Raw genomic sequence first — 19,647 nt, 5'->3', positions numbered from 1 at the left:
ACTGGGGAAAAGTTTTAATTCTCGGCCACAGCATTCACTTGAGCCTCTGCCACCTGCCAGCCCGACGGTCCAGGGTCCCTCCCACCCGTCATGCGCCCATCCCCTCTTCTGCCTTTCCAAGCTCCCCGCCCAGACCACACTCTCCCGCACCCTCATCCAGGCCTCTGTGGCAGCTGTGTCTCCCCCTGAAACTCCCCGCTGTTCCTCACTATTCATGCCCATTCAACTCCCATGCTGTCCCTCTTCCAGAAGCCACTGCTGATTCCCACTCCTGGGCTGGCCTGGCCACGCCTCTGCCACGGGGGCACCCCGTAAAACATGTGTTGGACCCTAGCGCCACAATATCACAACAGCCGCACGTCTGACTCTTAAGACCAGCCTGCTCACTACATCCCGACACACCATCACCTTCAGAGATGGAAAGGAAAAGCACCACTCACTGTGCGTCCTTGAAAAAGGCCTCCCCCTTTCTAGGCCTCAGTTTCCTCACTTGTACCTGGAAGGGTTGAACGGGTGATGCCCTCTGGGCCCCTGGGCCGTTCCATCAGTCCATCAGTTTTTGTTGTTGTTGTTGTTGTTGTTGTTGTTGTTGTTGTTGAGACGAAGTCTCACTTTGTCGCCCAGGCTGGAGTGCAGTGGCCGGATCTCAGCTCACTGCAAGCTCCGCCTCCCGGGTTTACGCCATTCTCCTGCCTCAGCCTCCCGAGTAGCTGGGACTACAGGCGCCCGCCACCTCGCCCAGCTAGTTTTTTGCATTTTTTTGTAGAGACGGGGTTTCACCGTGTTAGCCAGGATGGTCTCGATCTCCTGACCTCGTGATCCGCCCATCTCGGCCTCCCAAAGTGCTGGGATTACAGGCTTGAGCCACCGCGCCCGGCCCTGTCCCATCAGTTTTAAGTTTTATGATCTGCCCAGGAGCTAGGCCACATTCTTTCCACCAGGAGCCATGGAGGTGACCAAGGCATGCTGACAGTGCCACACAGAGGGTGGAGACAGGGGTGGTGGAGAACCCAAGGCCACTCCTCAAAAAGCCTCCAAAAATACAAGCAAGTGAAATCAGCATGTGCTGATTAAAATGGAAATCAGATTCCATTCAGCGTCTGGATAGCTACCTGTTGTTTCAGGTACCGAACAGACTCTGAGGGTGAAATCTACAGACAAGAAATATACTGGGAAGTGCTATAGGAGAGTGGGGGAGCAGGCCTGGCCAGAGGGACAAGCCAAACTGTGAGGCAGTCACAACAGAGGCCTCCACCTGTCCCAAGGGGAGCTCTGGAACTGAGATGGCCCAGCAGAGGTGTACCAGTTTGAGGCAGGGAGCTAAGCACGGTGTATCCCCACATGGGATGGCCATTGGATCCAGGATGCCCAGGGGGCAAGTGTTGATGACCTTGGCCAAGGCTTCCTCTTTCCACCAAAGGCACCATGGAGCTGCCCTTTCCACCAAAGGCACCATGGAGCTGCGCAGAGAGAGGCTCAGCTGATAGGGGCAGCAGCCAGCACTCTAAGCAGCAGATAGAATGTGTGCCTGGATCTGAGGAGGGACTAGGGTGACACACGACAGCATCCACTATGGCTACGATCGTTTATTCCTTAGAACAAATGTGCGCAGTGTTCACATCACACTGATGACAAGCCAGGCACTCTTAATTGAATGACAAATATCCATTCCTGTAATCCTCACAACCACCTCACGAGGTAAGTTACTGAGGCTCCCATTTTACAGATAAGGAGACTGAGGCGAGGGAGGTTATGTAGCTTGCCCTAGGCCACACAGCTAGGAAGGGGTGGAGTGAGGATTCAAATCCAGGAAGTTCAACTCCAGAGCCTACACTGTAACGAGAAGGCTGTGCTGCTGCCAGGTCTTGCCCCGTTACCTCCCAAAACATGCAGTTGCCCAGCTCCCGGCTCTCCCCAGAGGCTGGGCTGCGGTCAGCGGTCTAGAGCCTCAGGTTGCCCTGTGCCGCCAATATTTGTATTTGACAAATTATCTATCATCCAAGCGGTTGGGAACAAGTCCCAAAACTGATTCTTGCCAAAGACCATTAACTAAAAGCCGCGTGAGCGTACGTCCGGTGGCACTGCGGTGTGGGGGGAGCGAGTGTGCCTGAGACACTGAGCAGCAGATGATGTGGAAGATATTTTTCTCCCCAGCACTACAAAACAAGCCCTCAATCACGCCACAAAGGGCTCGTGTTGTCGGAAGGGAAATATGTCAACGACAGCGTTTGCCCTTAGAGCGGTTCAAAAAGAAGAAGAAAAGAAACCTTTGAAATTGTAATTTGACCTAGAAATGTTTTTCTAGGTCATCTGAACTTGGCACTTATGCCTCTAACCCCAAACCTAACACAGACAAAGTGCCAGGTTCACTTCCTTCTACCAGTACCAGATAACACAGGAAACGGTATTTGTAAACACTGCTGGTGTATTTTTAAGCGCCGTCTCAACATCGGCCTTTGGACTGGGAGCTGTGAGAACACTGGTGAAGCACAGCTCTGGAAGCAGGCAGATCTAGGTTCAAGTCCAGGCTCTGCACTTAGCTGCTGCATGGCAGTGGGCGGGGATCTTACCTCTCTCATCCTCAGATTCCTCCTCTGGAGAACAGGAATGGAACAGGCAGGGTTTTGCAAGCTACCTAGCAGTGTGCAGAGAAAGGCTAGCTCCCTGCTTTCACCCCAGTTGCCTTCCCAGGCAGAGAGCCACCCCTCTGTTCTTGACTACTGAACCCCTCTGATCCAGATCTGGGCTCTCTCCTGGAGACCCAGGAGGGCAGTGGGGGGCTCTGTCCTAAGAGGCCTTTTCTCTCCCAGAAATCAGAAAACTGCACTCGAAGGCATAGCATGTGCCAATGAGTTATTCTAATTCATCTTTACTATGGACCCTCTAAGATAAATAATGAGGCCTCAGGGCTGGGAGGGTTTTAACCCTCTGGCTTCTGCAAATCCCACTGGGGAAACCAAGGCCAGAGCTGACAGATGACCCACCGTTATTGGCAACAGCATGTCCAGAGTTACAACCGCCAAATTGTTGGGTCCTCTAAGCCTGCACCTCCAGAAGCAGCCAGATTTAGCCCAGTTACTGTCGAAAGTCCACGGCACAGTGAACATTCCTGTCTTCTCCAAGCCCTGACCTCAGCACCTACAATGTACGTGGCCACATGCCAGGTGCAGAGGGGCACTGGGGACCTAGAACCAATTCCCGGGGAAGCTCAGATCCATAGGGAAAATGGGTATCTGCACGATGACACCCGGGGAGTGATAAAGCACTAAGGTGGAGATACGCCAGGTGAGAGCAGTCGGGACGTACCTGTGAGGCAGCGAGTCCAGGGTGAGCAAAGGCTAGGCAGCCAGGCGTGGAGAAAAACCAGTGTGTGTGCTGGGGAGAGGGGAGAAGGGGTGTCTGTAAGTCACTGAGGTGGGCTACAGTACAGAATGGGAGAGAGAAAATCAACATTCACTAAAGAAAACAGGTGCGTGTTTCAAGCAATATTCTTAAAGAGCAACGGAAGGATGCCCAATCTGGCCAGAGAGTGAAACATGCCATGAAGCCACAATTAAAGCAGTGTGGCAGTAACAGAAAACAAGAATTCTACATCAATGAAACAGAAGGAAAAGTACAACGTTGGACCCAGGCAGGTATGGAAACGTATCAAGATTAAGGAGGACATTTACTTTATGCCAGGTAACGTGTGATGTGCTTTACACATGATCTTCTGCTCAATCTTTACAACGATCCTAGGAGGGAGATACCATCATCCTGTTTTACAGAGGCAAAAACAAGCTCAATCTAAGCAATGTGCTCATAGCTCACACAAAGTGGCAAAGCCAAAATCTTAATTCTGCTAAAGCTCATGCTTATAAGAGCTACTCTATTTTGTCTGGCCTTTTGCAAACAAAGAGACAAGGACTAATTATTTAATAAACAGAATGGGGACAAGAGGGTTATCCTGTTCCTATTTAGGAACACTGAACTAGATATCCACAGAAAGACGCCCACCAAAATGCACTCCAAACGGATTAAAGAGTTAAGCATAAAAAGTCATGCTACAGGGAAACAATCAGAAAACAGAACAGAATGTTTACCAGATCTGTGGAGGCAGGATAACTTCTTCAGTCCTCAAAGCAATCACAGAGGAAGAGAGATTGACAGATTCAAATACATATGCATTAATATCTTCTGTGGAAGAAAACATAATAAAACCAAAATGAAAAGGACATCAGACTAAGAAAATATCAGCGCCAACTATAAGGCAGTTAATATATACAAGGTGGAAATAGCTCAAATTAAACAGAAAACAAGATGCCAACAGACAAAAACACATGGGATTCAAACAAAAGTCACGCAAGAGGTGTTATCTTAAGAAACAAATATGGAAGGGAAAAAAGGGACACCTGATTCAACGGCAAGTGGGGAAATGCACATACAACAAACTTACTGCAATGCAACTGGGATATTTCATACCACTGCTGACACGGGAAACAGGTTCCAGCTTAATGGAAGACAATATGGCAGCCACTCTTCGGCAGACATAGCCAGCCAGAGGCAGGGGACGAGGACTCAAGGGCTTAAAACAGTCTTGCTTAAAACAGTCTTTTACTCTGAGTGCTGGGGATGGTAGTGATATACAGCAAACACAGTTTTTTGTTTTTTGGTGTTCTTTTTGAGACAGATCCTTACTCTCACCCAGGCTGGAGTGGAGTGGCATGGTCTCAGCTCACTGCAACCTCGGCCTCCCGGGTTCAAGCGATTCTCCTGCCTCAGCCTCCCGAGTAGCTGGGATTACAGGCGTGCGCCATCATGCCTGGCTAATTTTTGTATCTTTAGTAGAGACGGGGTTTCATCATGTTGGCCAGGCTGGTCTCAAACTCCTGACCTCAGGTGATCCACCCACCTCAGCCTCCCAAAGTGCTGGGATTGATTACAGGCGTGAGCCACTGCAACTGGTGGACAGAGTCTTTGTCCTGGAGCTCATGGTCTAGGGAAGAGGACAGGACCAGGAATCAGAATATGGGTGGGTGATAAGTCGATGGGAAGCCAGGTTCGTGAGGCCTAGACAAGGGCCTTGTAAAAAGACTTCATGGAAGAGGTGGTTTCTAAAGCAGATCTACCTGCGACATGCACAGAACTAGCCAGGTTTGGGCAGAGGCCAGTGGGAACAGCATTCACCAAAGCCTGGGAGCTGGAGGGAAGGGCCCATTCATGGAGTAGAAAGGTGGTACAAGATAAGACAGAAAGGCAAGCAGGGCCTTATCACAAGGGAGCTTCAAGGGCCAGACTGGGGAGGTGAGACTGAAGCCCAGAATGTGAGCTGCACTTCAGAAACTGGCCTCTGGCTTCTGGGTGGAGAATGGGTTGCAGATGCTAAGATGGGGATACAGGAGTCTGAGCAGGGCTTGGGCAGGGAAGAAACACTGGCTAACGCAATAATAAGTAAAACAGCATGGCAGTCATTCAAAAATAGGTTAGAATGAGAAGCAGGTTCGGAGCCAGAATAAAACCACGACAGCCCCGGCATGTTGTGTAGAATACGGCCTTGAGAGTCTCAGAGATGAGTGAAAATTGCCAAGGGCAAGGGATCACCCAGGAGTCAGAAAGGGGGTGACTCATGCAATTTGCAAACCCTAATTTCCTCTCCTTGGTCACACACTTCCTTCTGATTTCTTTCTTCTGATGATTCATTAAAAAAAAAAAAAAAAAAAATCTCCTTTTAAATTCACATCAGAGATGTTTGAGTACCTGGGCTCACCCTGCCCTAAGCTTTAACCCCTGCCCCTGAACCAGCAAAACCAACATAACCCCAGGTGGCTAAGAAGACACTGGCTGCCAAGAAACCAGAAGCCAGCCAAGGGGAAACAAGGGGTTTCAGGCTCTGCAATAGCTTCCAGAGGCCTCCATGGGCCCTCCTGTGCCCCAGGAGGGTTTTCAGCAGCGACTCACATACACAGATCCACAGCTCTCAGCCAGAACTCATGCAGTTTCAGAATTTGTTTGAATTTCAGAAAAGTAATGAAGTGCAAATTCTGCAAATTATGCCATAGCTTCAGTGGAGCCTCAGGCAACACCTGCAATGGAACACATTCATATTTCTGCAGTGGAACATATGAATATTCACACAAGTGGGGTAAGTAAAGATTACAAAGAGCCTCGCGTCAGCTCAGGTCAGATTTTGGGGGCCAAATGAGTTTGCAGCATATAAAACAACTTTTGGTTGCAGGGCTTTTTGGATTGCAGATAAGGCAGTTTCAAGCTGAATCAAGCACCAGGACTCATGTGCTAGGAGACTGTCCCTCTGTATGCCCATTTTACACAGGAGGAAACTGAGGCTCAGAAAGTTAAAGGAAACTGTGCAAGGTCTCATAGCTATTAAGTGGCTGAACTGGGATCTAAACCCAGGTCTGATGTCTTTCCCTGTACCCTCATGGATCCTCCCAGAGGCTGAAATGGCAGGCAGAGCGTTTAACATGACAGGGAATGTGGACAGCACAGGGAGTGGGTCAAGGCCAGGTGCAACAGGAATGGGGCTGCCCAGGTGCCCAGAGAAACCACTGGCACTCCTCCTCAGCTGGCCCCTGCATGGTGTCTGTCCTCTGAGGCAGGTCCAGGATCCTCCAGCCACCCTCAAAGGTCCAGAGCTCCCCGCATCCTCTGCACCCAGGACGCATCCTTCATCCTTCTGCAGAGGTTTGCTGAGTGCCCCACTTCAAGCCAGGTCCTGTCCTGGGGGCTGGGACACAACGAGAAGCAAGGTAGACACGGTCCCAGCCCCTGCAGGCCTCAGAGTCCACCGCAGGAGGCAGGCAACAAGCAGGCAAACACACAAAGGTGGTCACACATTGCATCGTGCTAAGTGCTGTGTAGCAAACACAGGAAGTGCAGAGACAGAGGGTCTCTCTGTAGAGGCCGCAATTAAACTGAGGGAGCCCGGAAGGGAGAGGAGGAGGCTGTCAGGCAACAAGTAGTGAGTGGGAGCATGTAAGGCAGAGAGAGCAGCAATGCGAAGTCCCTGAGGTCCACAAGTAGGAGCTCTCACATGCACGGGGAATAACGCGCAGGACACAGTAGGCAGACGTGCGGGGCGACGACATGACGTGGAGTCCTAGGGCCACCATAAGGTACTCAGATTTCATCCTAAATGGGAAGCCCTTGGAGAGTTCTTGCAGGGGAGTAACATGCATTAATTTATAGTTTAAAAGATGACTCAGCTAGCCACATGGAGGATGGATTCCATGAGGTTCCATTCCTTGAGTCTCAGCTTTCTCCTCTATAAAATGGACGCACGAGAAATCCTATGAAAAGCATAGCTCAGGAGTGTCTGGCATAGAGTTGACTTCCAGAAGATGGGAGGACAAAGACAGCCTTCTAACCTAGTCACAAACCAGGAGAACCCAGTCATCAGTCATCCATAGTCGCTTCCCTGCCCAAAACCCTTCTAAGGCTCCCCTCTGTCTTCAAAACAAAGATTCACCTCTTTCTCTTGGTCCTGAGGTCCTGCTGATTTCACCATCCTTCACCCTCCCACCATCTCCCATGGGGCCTCTACTCTTCCGCCAACTGAGCCACTTCTGGGGCATGCCAGGGCCCTTTGCCTAGAGACAAGTTCTTTATATTGACCTTGCCACCAGCCTGCCCTGCGTTCCTACAGACGTGGATACACACCAACCCAGATCAGCCCGAGCAATGAGAGGCTCAGAGTGGCTGAGGGTGTGCTTGTTGGAGCATGGGTGTTGGGAGTGGAAGGACTATGTTAAGAGACACCTCTGCTTGTGCATGAACGTGACGACAGATGGGTGCAAGGGGCGCCACAAGAGACAGGAGGAAAGGGTCGGTTCTGTCTGAGCAGACAGAGGAGGCTTCTATGCAGTGGGTTTCATATGATTTTCTGACTGAAGGTGATATATTAGTTTCCTAGGGCTGCTGTCACAAATCACCATAAACGGGTGGCTTAAAACACAAAAATTATTCTCTTACAGTCTGGAAAGTCAGAAGTCTAAAATCAACCTCACTGGGCTAAAACCAAGGTGCCATTAGGGTTGGCTGCTCTGGAGGTTCCAGGAGAAAATCTATTTCCCTGCCTTTTCCTGCATCTAGTGGCTGCTTGTATTCCTTAACTTGTGGTCCCTTCCTCCATCTTCACAGCACATCACCCCAGTCTCTCCTTCCGTCCTCACATTACCTTCTCCTGACTCTGTGCCCCCTCCTCACTTACAAGGACCATTGTGATTCTACAGGGCCCACTCAGACAACCCAAGATACTCTCCCCATCCCAAGATCCTTAATCACATCTGCGGAGACCCTTTTGCCATTTAAAGCAACATACACAGGTTTCAAAGACTAGGACCTGGCTATACTTAGAGGTCATTATTCAACCACCCACAGTGCATCCCGTGAATAGTGTCTCAGTCCGCCTATATGTCTGGAGAAGGCAGAGTGGGAAGCACCTGCTGTGGCAGACTTTACTACTGCTCTCCAATATCTGGCTCTCCTCTCCTTCCTGGCACATAGGACACTACACCTCGGGCTCCCCTTGCCATTTATTGGAACCACGTGTCTAGCTTAGGCCAATGGGTTATGAGCAGAAGCAACGTGGGTCTCCTTCTGGGTGGAAGTATAGAAAAGCAAACTTGAGATCTGCAGGCTCTCTCTAGAGGACCAGCAAGGTTCCAGATGGTCAAGACTTGGCCACCCTACAGCCCTGAGTGATTCGTGGAGCAGAGCCCAACCCTTCCTTCTCTGCTGATTGTCATGGAACATGTAGTAAGAGCAAAAATAAGCCTTCCTTATAAGCAACTGAGATTCAGGGGGTTGTTACGGCATCAAAACCCTAACATGCTCAGTTAGGTTTAGGCCAGGTGCAGTGGCTCACACCTGTAATACTAGAGCTTTGGGGGGCCAGGGCAAGAAGATAGCTGAGATCAGCAGTTTGACACCAGCCTGGGCAACACAGGAAGGCCCCGTCTCTTAAAAAACATATATATATATATTTTTTTTTTTTCTTTTTTTTTTTTAAATTAGCCAGGCATGGTGGTATGCACCTGTAGTCCTCACCAGGAGGCTAAGATGGGAGGATTGCTTGAGCCCAGGAGTTTGATGCTACAGTGAGCTATTATTATCTCACCGCACTAGAGCCTGGGTGACAGAGCAAGACCCTTTCTCTAAAAAACATATAAGCTGAATAGCAATGATCATGTGCTGATCATCTACCATGAGCCAAGCACTTTACCTACATTGCATGTAACCCTCATAATCACCACCCAAGCAAGGTCGGAATTCGCTACTTTTGTTTGTTTTGTTCTGAGACAGAGTTTTGCTCTTGTTGCCCAGGCTGGATTGCAATGACGTGATCTAACTCACTGCAACCTCCGCCTCCTGGGTTCGAGCAATTCTCCTGCCTCAGCCTCCCGAGTAGCTGGGGTTACAGGTTTGCGCCAGCACACCCAGGTTTTTTTTTTTTTTTTTTTTTGTATTTTCAGTAGATATGGGGTTTCACCATATTGGCCAGACTGGTCTTCAACTCCCATCCTCAAGTGATCTGCTCACCTTGGCCTCCCAAAGTGCTGGGATTACAAGCGTGAGCCACTGCACCCGGCCTATCTACTCTATCTTACAGGCAGAAAACTCAAATACAGAGAGGTGGAGGTGAAGGCTCTCTACCTAGGAAGTGGTGGAGTTGGGATTCAAAGCCACAACAACGTGGCTCCAAAGCAAACTCTTAACTACCGCAAGGGTCATTCCTGAAGGGCACCATAGGTTTCCGGACCCTTCTCTGGCCCCAGACAGCTATCGCCCTGAAGGTCAGCAGGGGCTTCTGGCCAATGCAGGTGAATCCTGGGGCCAGAATCCTCAATGACTATGTGAGCCCATCCCTGGGGCCTGGAGCCCAGAAACAAACTCCCCTCACCCCAAAATCTGTCCTGAACCTCTTCTGATTGCTGGGCTGGTTCTTATTCATGCACTCACGCATCTATGCACTGAAAGAATATTTGCTGTGCATCTAATAGTGCCAGGCACTATTCTGGGCTCCTGGGAGACAGCAATGAACAAAGACCCCTGGAGTTTACGCTCTTGCATTGGAGACAGAAAACAATACATAGTCAATAAGTGACTTTCATGGTCTATGGAAAGAAGAAAGAGTTGAGCAGGTCAGGGGTATTGGGAACGTTGAGATGGAAGGTATGCAAATTTAAACAGAGCAGTTAAGGTGGGCCTCACTGAGGAAGTGATAATGGAGCCATGACTGGAAGGAGGTGAGGGAGTGAGACTAGCAGATGTGTTGGGGAAAGCATTCCAAGGCCCAACAACCTGTGTACAGGCCCTAAGATGGGAGCCACTGGCAGGTGTGACCTTGGTCAGCAAAGAGACCAGCAAAGACGGGCAGAGCAAGCAGGGAGGAGAAGGGGGGGGGGGGGAAGGGGGGGGGGGGGGGGAGGCCAGAGAGGCAACTGGGGATGGAGTGTGCCCTACAGGTGGCACTGAGATTACCCCTCCCCAGAGAGAGGAAGCCAGCACTTTTTCCACCGGCCTTATCTGATGCTGTGGTTGGGGAGCCAGCGAGGGCAGGCGTGAGGGCTGAATAGCTCGGCACATCCGAGGAACCTCAGCGGGGCCTCAGAGCAGCTGACATCCGCTTGGCCTGCGGCTTCTTCCTGTGGCTTCTGCAACTCAGGTTGCCCTGATGGCTGCTATTTTTGCTCCTGTTTGGGGTTCTGTGGTGGGCTCCTTGTGTGCATTGTTGAGTCTGCTCTGCTCAGAGCAAATATGAGGGGTTAAACATTCCAAGTGTCTTTGGAAACACTGCTATCCAGCAAGTGGGAAAGAGGAGGATGTTTGTTATACATGTCATCTCATCAATCCTCGTGACCCTCCAAGCTCAGAGAGGCTAGGTGACTTTCCAAGGTCACACAGCCAAATCAAACCACAGTTTGAGGATCCTACTCCAGTCTGTCTAGGTCTGAAGGCCCTTAATTTGCAGGGAGGTCTTTGCATTTACTGCCTAAATTAATACTCCTGTGCTGTTTGGCCTTGCAGCATGTGTGAGAATAAAGGTACATCGTCGTGGGTGATGTCCTCCCAGAGCATCACAGCACTGATGGGGAGGACAATGACTGAAGTGGGCACAGGGAAGGGGACCCTGGCTCAGATAGTTGCGGGTAGACAGAAGGGGAAATCGGAGAAGGCTTCTGGAAAGCCATGGACATCGTGACCACACCTGCAAGAATAAACAGGAGTCCAAGGGGTAAAAGAAACATTCTGGACAAAGGGGTCTGAAAGCAAAATTAAGAGGCACAATCGCTTGGTCAGTGAGGAAGGGGATTTGGGAGGGAGCAGGACAGTGATTCCGCAGGAGGCAGAAGCTAGCTTGTGGACTGCAAAAAGTGAGGTCAGACAGGTGCCCAGCTCCCCCAGGTGGGTATAGTAAAGATACAGAACAGATCCAGCTGATCATAAAAGACATCCATCCACAAGCTTTAAGCAGGGAGGGATGTGCGCATCAGGCGGTTCTCAGAGATCCCACTGGCTGCTGTGAGCAGAACAGACTAAGGGGGAAGGGTGGAGGCAGGAAAGGCCTGGGAGGAGGCTCCTCCAGTCACCCCGGTGACAGGTAATAGTGAAGCAGGGAGACATCATTGCACCCTGAAGGTATAGCCAGCAGCACGTGCAGGCGGATTAGATGCAGGGAGTAAGGCAGACAGAGGGGTCAAAGATGATCCCACATTTGTGGCCTAAGCCGAGGGGTGGACAGTCATATATACAAAGCGGGCACAAAGTAGAAGGGGAATTTTGAAGTTGGGGGGGCGGTGTGAATCAGGAAAAGGGCCATTGAGAGTAACTGTCCCCTTCCAGATGAGCCCCCTGGGGTGAGGACATGCAAATCAAAGCTGCCTTTCTACGCCAATACCCCCATGACTAGGGGGCAGCTGCTCCCATGGCCTCAAGTCTCTTCACAGCAAGGAAGACCCAGGGAGGTTAAGTGAGCTGCCTCGAGCCTCTCAACTAGGAGTCAAGAGAGCAAAGGCTGAAAACCCAGGTCCACCCAATTGCTACTCCAGGCTCAGCTCAACGCCCAACAGCAGGAGGTTCCCAAGGCCCTCCCTGGAAAAAGGCTCCCCAGGCCCAGGAGAAGCTGGAGAATTCACCCCCATCTCCCCATCTATGATATTTCAGGCCTCACTTTGCAACTGTCCAGATGTGTGAACATCTGCCGGGCCCCCTGGCTAGACAGAGATGGCAGCTCCTGGGCAGCCCTGGGCCTCCACGGGAAACCCCGCCTCCATGCCCCTGCTCCCAATTTCATTAATTACCGGTTTGTTCATGCACAAAGCAGCAGGGGAGAGTCATCAGGGATGCCGCCGGCTGAGGAAAGGAAATTAATTTCAAACATGAAGCTCATCCTGCTCTGGAGGCTCCCACACACCCGATTTCCAATACAGTGGAAGACCAGGGGTTGAGGCCATCAGCCTGGATTCTTCTTCTGAGGGAATCAGAGGTCCAAAGGGGATGAAGAACTGGCCCAAGATCACACAGCAATTACTAATGGCAAGAAAAGCCCTGCAACTCAGGCCTCCCACTTCTGCACACCTTCATTCTGCCCATAAATACTCAGCAGGTGCCCGCTGTGTGTGGGCCCCTGCGTGCCAGCAGACACCCTGGTTTCAGGCAAAGGCTCTCCAGGGCCTCTTCCCTCCCCAGGAGAACATGTTATTTACTGAGCACCAACAATGTGCTTTATATATTTTATCCCACTTAGTCCTCCTAACAATCTGTCATTTTATAGGCAAGGAAACTCTGACTCGGACAGGTTGCTGAGGTCACACAGCAAGCAAGGAACAGAGCCATGACTTCAAACAAGGTCTTAAACCTGGGTCAGCTTCTGTTCTCCAGGCAGGGAGCATGTGTGGGGGTGCAATTCTCAGCCACTCTCTCCCTTCCAAGACTCCCTTCCTTCCAGTACCTTCCTTCCCAGCCAGGGGCTCTCAGCAAACAGGTCGTCAGGTAGCAATCTGAACGCTGGCTTACCGGCTGGCTGTTTTCCCAGGGCGCCACCAACACACTGCTGCTGAGTGGTATTCAGTAAGTTGTTCAGGAATTAACACTGAAAGGATCGGTTGGTTCTGTTTCAAAATGGCCAGTCTCTGCCATAAACTCCTCTCCCAGTCAAGAACCCACGGAAGTGACCAGAAACACAAAGAATTCCTATCAGCCAGGGCTGTGAAACAGACGTGGCCCCCCACTTCAAGCTCCCCACATTCCAGAGCCTCTGACTCTAAGCACAAGAAGCGATTTCCCTGGATCATACACACAGATGCACACAAACACATGCCCCTGTGAGTCACACCCTCCTCCTGAGCTGAGCCGACATCCTAGGTTATTTGTTCATTCATTCATGCCTCATTAATGAGGTCCTTCCACCTACCAGGCAGTCTTATGCAGTATGTGAACACGTGCATGTGTGCATACATATACACACGAACACACGTAAATGCTTAGACATACACACCATCATGACAACACAAGTAGGCATCAGTGTCCCCATTTCATGGATGAAGAGACTGAGACTTGGAAAGCTCAAGGAACTTGCCCTATGTCACAGATTGTATCTGTGGCCGAGCTGAGATTTGTAAGCAGTGCCTAACCCAGACCCCAGTTAGCTACGGTCTGTGGCCAGCTGGCTCCTCAGCCTTCCCTTGCAGACCTGGGCCCACTGCCTCCTGCAGGCTTTCAGACCCACAGTGGAGAAGGCGGAAACCATCCCAGGAGGCCCAGAAGCTGGTGTTTCCTGGTCTCTCCCGGTTCACCCAGGATGTTCCAAATGACGGAAGGTGGACCTGAGCGGGAGGCTTCTGTTGCTGGGATGCACATGCTTGAAGCCAGATTTCACCAATGGCTGTGATAAATCAGAGTTCCAGAAGAGGTCGGGCCTCCTGGTCTGCTGGGTGCAGCGCCATCAACAGCAACAAGCCCCGCCCCCAGCCCAGCCAACTCCCATCACCAAGATAGCCTCCCAGGCACAGCTGGGATGGCCATTCACGTTAGGTTTCTGCATTTGAAATCTCTGCCACCTATTAAGGGCATGTGTGTCCCCTTAAGTCTGACTAGGTCCTTTCTCATTTGTTGCTGTCCTTTCTTCTACAAAAGTATGGTGCGTGGAGATCCCAACTGGTTATTTTTCAATGTCCTTACTTAACAAAAGGAAAAGGTGGCATTCACCAAATTTGGGGAGGAATTTTTATTGATTCCCCAAACTCCAAAATCCAGTGGAAGAGGCAGCTCGGGTATTCCTGGTGATGTCCTCAGCTGCTTCTCACCCCTCTTGCCTTCTTGGAAGGCCCCTGTCACTCTTTAGCCCAGGTGTTTTCTGGGCTCCTCCCAAGCCATGGGCCATCCCCACCCCTGCTCCCATTGTTTCCAGTCTGAATCAGCCAGACCCCCAACCCACACCTGGCCAGGCCTACTGTAGGGTGTGCTGAATGAATGAATGAATGAATGGGCAGCCTGGGCACCAAGGCCACAGCCTGACCCTGCTCTCCAGAGGCCAGCCCCAACCGCCTCCAGAATTCCTCTCCAAGAAGGAGCTGCCAACTGCAGGCCTCCTGGCCCCTCTCAAGCATCTTCATTCCAAAATGTGACAAGCACCAGTCCAGGTCCCTGCCTGCCCCCATCCAGACATCACCTGTCTACAGCCCAGAGGGACGGCCTGACAGCCTCCACTTCACAGGGCGGCGGGCACCCGCTGCTTACCTTCTGCGGAAACACACCTGCAATGCACCAGCGTCTTGCAAGTAGAAGGAGCCCGAGTCTCATTCCACAGAAGCCCAGGCAGCGAGAGAACGCGCCCGCGACAGCCTCTGTGCGAGTCTGCTGCATAATCAGCAGAGAAAGAGGAAAAAATGCCAGAAATAGCAAGCTTTATAAGCCCTCCTGACAACTCTTGGTCCTCTATTGGCTGGAGGCCCAGCACCCCCACCCCCCCCCCATCCCGTTCGTATAAGGTGAAATGGAAAAACCTGTTATTTAACCTCTTTTATCAAAATCCATCTCCTATTCCAATTTGGGCCTGTGTGTTCGGAGCTCCTGGTGGCGGTCTCCACGCCAGGTCTCGGGGAGCAGAAGGGGAGGCAGCCCCTAAATACAGCGCAGCTCCACGTCACTTGTGGCTTAAGAGCCTTCCCCACTCACACACACTGCCTTGGGAGGGGTGGTGCACTGGAAGAGCCTTCGGAAGGCAAACTGGCAGCACCTGTCAACGTGTGAAACTTGCATGCCCTTTCATTCAGCAATTAGACTTCTGAGCATCCATCCTGCAGAAATACCTGTAGTCAGTGCATGGATGCATGCCCAAGGATGTTGCTTGTTACAGAGAGAATTAGAGACAGCTAAATGTTGAAAGCCAGGGTCTGGTTGAATAAATTGAAATACATCTGATGGAATGAGGAAGGCGTGTAGGTACTGACTTGGAACTGGCTGAGAGAAAAAGTCAAGGACATGGTTCCATTTTTATAAAAACAATAATGGTGTATATATATATGTGTTTGAACATGGACTATAAAAGATACCAGGCTGTTAATAGCGGTTACACTAGGGAGGAGGAGATATTTTCAGTTGCTGCTTTTTCTTGCTTGCTTCATTTTTTTTTTTCTTTACCACAAGCATGTATTACATTTGTAATTTAAAACAAAAAAATAAGAACCCACCTCCCGGTTCCTTTCCACTCTTCGGAAGCCATAAGGCCAAAGGCCAAGGTCACCCACTACAAGCCTTGATCGGGCTTGGAATAAAGCTGGCCCAAGGCACTAAGGATTAACCAGCAGTCTCTCATCAGCTTGCACACAAATGCCGTTAAACTAGGGCTCCATGAAGAAGGCAAACTTTGAAATAAGACAGAGCTGGGTTCGAATCCTAGCTCTGCCTGCTGGAATGGGCTAACTTCCCTGAGCCTCAGTTTCTTCACCTGTAAAATGGGGATAATAGTACCTATTAAGTGTCATGTACTGTGCCGAGTGATATTAAACTAATTTTAATTTTTTGGACATTTCAGAAGCAGCAAAGGCTGTGAGGAGGCATCACAGAGCTGAGAGGATCCAGACTAAGCAGGAAGAGCTCTGGGGAATCATCCTATTCCTGAACACTTGTAACGAAACTAAAGTAAGTGACAGAATGGCCTAGGAACAGCAAATTTCATGTGACAAAGGGGGCTGGTGCCCAGCGTGTCTGCAGGAGGAGGGAGGGGCTGGAAGGGGGATTACAAAAGGCTCCAGAAAGGAAAAAGTCTTGCTTCCCTGCCTCTGTACCTTTTTCATGCTGTTCCCTCTTCCTGTAATGCTCTTCCCCTGACCTTCACACAATGGACTGCTTCCCATCCTTCCAGCTCTGCTCAAAGATCTCCTTCCTCCCCACAGAGAGCTCCCCTAATCTCACCTGCACCTGAATCACTTTGTCCATCGCACACTCCTCCAGCCAATGGTTTCTGCTTATGTGTTTGATGGCTTTTGTTTCTGTGTTTATTGTTCTTCTCTAGGCTCGGAGCTTCTTGATGGTCAAGATCATCTGTCTTGCTCATCTCTGGGTTCTGGCTCCCAGCATGGGGCCTGACACACAGTGGGTGCTCACCAAATAGAAAGTGCACACAACTCATAGATCCAAGGTACGTGGCACTTGTCTCAAGGCAAAAGAGAGGTGCATTTTGCACTGTGATACAAAGATGGATGAAAATTTCAGACATACCAAAGATTTAGAAACACATACACACACAAAGCTGTAAGCATGCAAGAACAAACTCCATGAATAGTTATATAAGCTTAGGATGAGACAGAACTTTCTAGGCTCAAATTTGTGTGGACAAGGCTATTTATTGCATCATTATTTATAAGAAGATGAAAATGACAATAAAGTCCATTGATAGAGGATTGCATAAATAAATCGCAGCTGTCCACAGAATGGAATACTATGCAGCCATGAAAATGATGGGCATTTGTTGATGTTGAAAGAAGCCATGTTGCTTGTTAAATGTTAAAACTTGTTCATCAGAAACAAGAGATAAGTAAAAGGTATAATTGACTGTCACAGAGAAAACACAAAGGTAAAAATCCTTCAAGTACCATTTATTTATTCATTCACTTATTTATTCACTCAAAAAACTTTTTATTTATTACCTCTGCCTCCTCCCTACTTCACATAGGTCATAATTCCAGAAGCTGGAGCAATGTGTGAACAGAACACTGCCCCTGTCCTCACAGGAAGCCCAGCTCTCACACAGAGGTGAGTAACTATCATATAATTGAGACAGTGCTCACGGCTAAGCGTCTCAGGGTGGTCGCCTGGGCGAGGGCTTCATGAAAAAGGTGAGGTTTGGAGAAGGTGCAGAGTGTGAGTACATAGAGAAGGAACGAGACCTTTTAAAAGGCAGAAGCTGGGTGACACCAGACAAGCACAGAAAGCCCCTGCATTCTTCATCAAACGCTTACTGAACCCTACCATCTGTAGGAGAGAGAGTTTATAGGAGCTAAGCCGAGGCCCAGATTCTGGACTGGATTCTGCCAAAAGTACTGGGAGGAGGCATTTGGAGTTGTGAGCGTACCATCCACAGGTGTGCAGGTGAGAAAGCATCCTCCCAACCCTGACTTATACATCCCGAGAGCACCAGCCCCACAGAGAAGGCAGGGCTGGGGCAGGTGCACCTGCCTGGCAGGTTGGATAATGAGGCTTAGCAAGACAAATCCCAGGGTGTGAGACCAGATTCCAGGTGCAGTGCTCTTGGCGTTGCAATAAATCTTCAGGTGGAGGTATTTAATGTGGGTTGAAGGAGGGGGTCCCATCTCTTCGGCCCCTCTGCTCAGCTCCTTCTGGGGTGGAGACAAGAAGGGCCTCTGCACCATGAAGAAACTCAGCATTTTTGTAGTTCTTTTTTAATTTTTCAGATTCTGAGGCAACGTGATGGTTATGGTTCAAAACAAAGAGAGATGACTCAGCTTCCTGTGGAGGAGCTGCAGCCTTTTGGAAATGATCTTTCAGTTTTAATGCTTCTCTCTTCTTATCCACAGAGGCAGCTTGTCCAGGCTACTCATTTTCTTTTCTTTTATTTATGTATTTATTTAATTAATTTATTTATTTATTGAGACAGGGTCTCCCTCTATTGCCCAGGCTGCAGTGCAGTGGCGTGATCATAACTCATTGCAGCCTTAAATTCCTGGGCTCAAGAGATCCTCCTGCTTCGGCCTCCCGAGTAGCTGGGACTACAGGCATGTGCCACCACACCCTGCTAATTTTTGTATGTTTTCTTTTTTTTGTAAAAATAGGGTCTCACTATGTTGCCCAGGCTGGTCTCTAACTCCTGTCTTGAAGCAATCCTCCTGTCTTGGCCTCCCAAAGTGCTGGGATGACAGGCATGAGACATGTTACTTGTTTCCTTGTTATTCAGCTGTTCCCAGGGTGAGGGGCAGGGACAATGACCGGGCTCTGTGGCCAGAATGCCTGGGTTTGAATCCTGGCTGTACCCTTAGATCCTGGCCAAACTTAGATCCTCTCTGAGCCTTTGTTTACTAATGTTAAGAAGGGAATAACAGTTCCCTCCTGGTGGGGTTTTTATGCAAAGCAGCTGTCATTGATGGAAAGTGCCTGGTCTGGTCCATAACCATCACTGTGAATAGCCAACAGCCGCCATGCTGAGGTTCTACTGTGCTTTGATGATCTCATTTAATCCTCACACCTGCACAAAACAAGGTCCCATTTTACAGCTGAGGAAGCTGAGGCTCACAGCAATGAGTTGACTTCCATCTTCTTATTCATGAGGGTCAGTGCACACAGCCCAGGCAAACTCACAATTGAATCATTATAAGCTTTTGTCCTTTGATTTTCACTACAGTAGCAACCAAGCCCGTCTCAGCCCCTTGCTGTCTTTATTCAAAAAATGGAGACAAACATTCTGAGATTGCTGAGATGTCCCAGCCAAGGTTTACCAAAAACAACTCTGTGAAGCACTCAGGAACCTTCCATCATATCACATCATTCCTTCCTCCGGGGCAAGGAGGAACCCACAGAGAGCTGAGCTATTCCTGCGCGACATCCCAAGGAGAGGCCAGAAGCGAGTCAGGAAACCCCTTCAAGTCAACAGAAAACACCAAAGCTGAGAGAGGGTGTGAGCTTACGCAAATAAAAAGAACAGGGCTTTAGGCCAGGTACAGTGGCTCGTGCCTGTAATCCCAACACTTTGGGAGACCGAGGTGGGTGGATCACATGAGGTCGGAGTTCAAGACCAGCCTGGCTAACATGGTGAAACCCCCCCCCGCCGTCTCTACTAAAAATACAAAAATTAGCCAGGTGTGGTGGCACTTGCCTGTAATCCCAGCTACTCAGGAGGCTGAGGCAGGAGCATCGCTTGATCCTGGGAGGCAGAAGTTGCAGTGAGCCAAGATGGCACTATTGCACTCCAGCCTGGGCAACAAGAGTGAAATTCCATCTCAAAAAAAAAAAAAAAAAAGAAAAAGAACAGGGCTTTAAAATCACCTATTATCCAAATGGCGACCCTGCACCATGATATTAACACTGGGACTCTCAAACCTTTGTCCTAGAACCAACTTTTTTTCTTAAATGCAGTGCAGGTGAACATAAGGTAACCCACAACAGCCCAAACCCAAGCTTCCACGCCCCCTTCCC

General features: G+C 49.8%; 1 protein-coding gene across 6 annotated transcripts in view; it reads right to left on the bottom strand.

The window, feature by feature from the left end:
* Nucleotides 1–19,647, bottom strand: part of TOX2 (TOX high mobility group box family member 2) — a 157,997-nt gene that overhangs the window by 110,912 nt on the left and 27,438 nt on the right. Inside the window, exon 1 of one of the 6 annotated variants that reach the window (XM_023227901.1) lies at nt 3,307–3,375. The exons of the other annotated variants lie outside the window; for them this stretch is intronic. The gene's annotated coding sequence lies outside the window, so the exon portion shown is untranslated. Of the gene's footprint in view, nt 1–3,306; nt 3,376–19,647 lie in introns of those variants that run through there. 6 annotated transcript variants of the gene reach the window in all.

The sequence above is a fragment of the Piliocolobus tephrosceles genome, chromosome 20 (assembly GCF_002776525.5).
Source record: "Piliocolobus tephrosceles isolate RC106 chromosome 20, ASM277652v3, whole genome shotgun sequence".
Taxonomy (NCBI): domain Eukaryota; kingdom Metazoa; phylum Chordata; class Mammalia; order Primates; family Cercopithecidae; genus Piliocolobus; species Piliocolobus tephrosceles.
Note: the sequence above shows the minus strand (reverse complement) of the source record. Positions and strands in the feature narration are given on the sequence as shown.